The sequence below is a fragment of the Panthera uncia genome, chromosome X, assembly GCF_023721935.1.
Source record: "Panthera uncia isolate 11264 chromosome X, Puncia_PCG_1.0, whole genome shotgun sequence".
Classification (NCBI taxonomy): domain Eukaryota; kingdom Metazoa; phylum Chordata; class Mammalia; order Carnivora; family Felidae; genus Panthera; species Panthera uncia.
The window spans coordinates 70,310,482-70,314,256 of record NC_064817.1 but is presented as its reverse complement, the minus strand read 5'-3'; the positions used below and the strand labels follow the sequence as shown (position 1 = coordinate 70,314,256).

General features: G+C 38.2%; 1 pseudogene; it reads right to left on the bottom strand.

The window, feature by feature from the left end:
* Positions 1–454: 454 nt before the first annotated feature.
* Positions 455–1,937, bottom strand: LOC125931342 (polyadenylate-binding protein 1-like; annotated as a pseudogene).
* Positions 1,938–3,775: the final 1,838 nt, after the last annotated feature.

The following is a 3,775-nucleotide window of genomic DNA, read 5'->3' as shown; positions in this document are numbered from 1 at the left end:
CTTGAACCAGAGTAACCAGCTTTTCACCCAAAACATTCTTCTGAGTAGTAATTTGATGCCCACACAGATACATTCGACATATCATGACCAACAGGGATGGGCTTCTGGATGGATGCTGGCCTTCCTACTTTAAATTTACGAGGCCTGAAGACATCTGCAACACCAGTAACTTTCTTGAATCTTTGGTTTGCATGTGATCCCAAAGAAGAAGTTTGAGGTTAAACAGCCATGGTCAGGGTTGTTGTACTGGTGATTTGATAGGCTGATTTGATCCCTGGCACTTGTGGTGGTATGAAGGTGCTGACTAATGGCTTATGTGCTACTGCTGTGTGGATAGCATAATGTATATTCTGAGATGGATGATGTTTGTCCCTGAACACAGGCTTGCAAAGATGTGCACTGCACAGTGAGACTGAGGAAGAATCGACATGAAGTTATTTGATGGTGTTTTATTTCAATAGTTGATTATAGGATTATCTTCATCTCTCACAGCTGAGATTTTCTCCATGTAGTTCTTGGTGAGGAAAGCATGGCACTCATCCTTACTCTGTGCAATAGCCACATACAGTGGTTTGGTGATCACAATTTTCCCATTCATTTCCATGACAGCTTTATTAGCTTCCTCAGGAGTTGTATACCAAACAAAACCAAAGCCTTTGCTGTGGCCTGCCTCCATCATGACCCTGGCACTAGAGATTGTCCCAAAGAGAGAGAATTCTCTTCTCAGTTGTTTGTCATCAATTTCCTCTTCAAGATTTTTCACATAGAGGTTAGCCCCCTTGCCCTTGGTGAGTTTACCTGCTTTATTTGTTCAAATTTGTGTTTTAGTTCATATTGTCTCTCCAGTTTGTTCTGGGCTCTACCAACATAAATATGATTTCCATTAAGGACTTTTCCATTCATTTCTTCAATGGCTTTCTTTGCATCTTCCCAATTCTCAAAACTCACAAATCCAAACCCTTTGGATTTTCCACTTTCAAAAGTCATAACTCTCACACTTAATACAGAACCAAACTCACCAAAAATTTCTTTAAGGCATTCATCATCTACATCATCTCCAAAATTCATGATGTAAACACTGGTAAATATATTTGCTTCAGCTCTGAGCTCTGCCTCCCTTTTTTTGCGAGGTTTAAACTGCCCAAAAAAATTCGCCTACCTTTCAACAGAATACCATTCATCTTTGCAATAGCCCTTTCAGTGGCATCTGATTTCTCAAAATGCACAAATCCAAAACCCCTTGATCCACTTTCATCACTTACTACTTTACAAGAAAGAATGTTTCCAAAGACAGAACATGTATTATAAAGGGACTTATTAACAATAGATGGCAAGATTTTTAATGAATATATTGCCCACTGCACTCTTACAAAGTGATAGGTCATGCTGGGACCACATAATAGGCAGTAGTTTGCCATTCATAATATCAAAGTTCATAGTGTTCAGAGCCCACTCAGTATCCACCTGCACCAAGAAGTTTACATACGCTTAGCCCAGGGAGTGGCGTGTTACCTCATCGCGGCACAACCGAATGGAAAGGATAGGCCCAGCTCTAAGGAATTTCCCATACAACATTGCCTCATTCACTTCAGGGTGCAAGTCTCTGACATAGAGTGTGGACATTTCGAAGTGGGTAACTGAAGCATTCATCTTGAGTTAGATCTTGAGTGAGATCTCCATCAGGCACCAACACCGGAACTCTTTCAGTGAGAGATAATCAAAGGAGGAATTGAGGCCAGGAATGCTCTGTTTGGCTTCAGCCACAGTTGAAGCTGGAGCTCAGCCGTGGGAAACTGAGATTATGGGCCTCGGTTATGGTGAGTCATGAACATTGCCTATAGATACATATAGCGTGCCTGATTGTGATGCAGTCTGTGCTAGTTCAGTGTCACGTGCATAGGTGTCATAAGCCAAGGGGATGAAGGCAGGCAGGCAGCCTTTCATGTCATGTTTTTTCTGATGGCTAAAATCAGAATTTGCTTTGCTCAGCCTCCTTAGGCACCCAAAGGTAGTGGCCACAACTGTTCCACGGGCTACTTGGATGCAAGAAATGCATCTCCAGGCAGTGAAAAGCAGGTGCTTCAGTGGTCTTTGTCTAACTTGCCTTACTTTTTCTTATCACTAACATTCCACCTCCACTCCTCTCTTCCCCAGCCCCTCTCCACTTCTCACCATCTGTCCTCTGCTCCATCCTTCTCCATCCTTCCCAACCCTTCATGCTTGTGTGTGTGTGTGTGTGTGTGTGTGCTTTCTCTTTTAAGGGTTTTCTGGGGCATGCCAAAGGGGAACGGTCCATGTGTTTAAAAAAATCTCCACGTGGACTCACTGCTGTAACAGCTTGGTGGTGTTTAGATTTTAAGGTTTGTTTGCAAACTATTTAAAAACACTTAATGAAAGTCTATGGCGGAGGGGAAGAAAAAAAAAAAGGTTAGAGAGGGAGAGAGCCAAAGCGTAAGAGACTCTTAAAAACTGAGAACAAACTGAGGGTTGATGGGGGGTGGGAGGGAAGGGAGGGTGGGTGATGTGTATTGAGGAGGGCACCTTCTGGGATGAGCACTAGGTGTTGTATGGAAATCAATTTGACAATAAATTTCACATTAAAACATAAATAAATAGCCCACTGGGGAAGCCTCAAAAAAATAAAATAAAAAACTTTTTCTGTAATCAAATGAAATACAGAGTTCACTATTTTCTGTAGTAGCTTCAAAATTCTTTAGGCCTGTTATTGCTTATATTTGGTATTAAAATTTTGCTTTAGAATAAATGCTAGCAGCTTAAACCTTAAATTTTCTAGCATGTCTAAGGTATGATAATTTTCATGGATAATAAAATTTTTAAGAATTGAACTATCAGTAGGAAAATGTCATTTTTAGAGCACAATGAAAGCACACTTTATTATTGGTCTGTCTTGAATTAACTAATGGAAATTTGCTGATGTACTATTACACTTTTACATATAAAAATTAGTAAGAGAGAATTAAGGCTTAGTAAAAAGAATTGATATTAATTCTCTAAACTACTCACTGATCATCTTGTTTGGGGAATTCCTGTACCATATGTGTCAAATAGTAATGGAATTTGGACACAAGTTTAGGAAATCAGCAATAATTCCCTAATTTTCTAATAATTCCTTAAACTCTAAAAAGGTATGTTCTTTTCGGGTTGCTTCCAAAAATAACCTTCATGTGACAAAATAGAGATTTTTTTTTCTCATTATATAGGTCCTTTTGTATTTCATTTTCTTTTATTCTAATAGGTTTGTGTGAAAGATTATTTGCAAAGTGTCTGTAAGGCAAAGCAGTAATATTAAGCAATAGCGCTTTATGATAGATGTGCTATCATGCAAACTGTGGTTTTTAGATACATAGCATCTCTTAATGTCCTAAAGAAAATAAAATATTACATATCAATATCTGATCGGTGACTGTATAAAATACATTAGTGGCTTTTCTTTTTTTAGCTACTTTTAATCAATGCTCATTTATAATATAGCTTAAAAAGATGGAATGTTTTTAGGCTGTTTTTTTTTTCTTTTTTTTCAGGCTGTTCCTATTGGAAAATGGCAGTGAAACTTTAATGTCAAAAGTACAAGACAATAGTTTCAGGTTAGTAAAATTGTTTTCATGATAGTTGAAATTTATATAAAATTGGGTTGATTCCTTCTCCTTTCTTCTAAGTGTTCCTTAAAGACAAATTTGGAAAATAGTTTTTAATGAATCGTGTGTTTTTGTAACACAGCACTTAAGATATCATGGCTAATGAGAAATACCTGTAG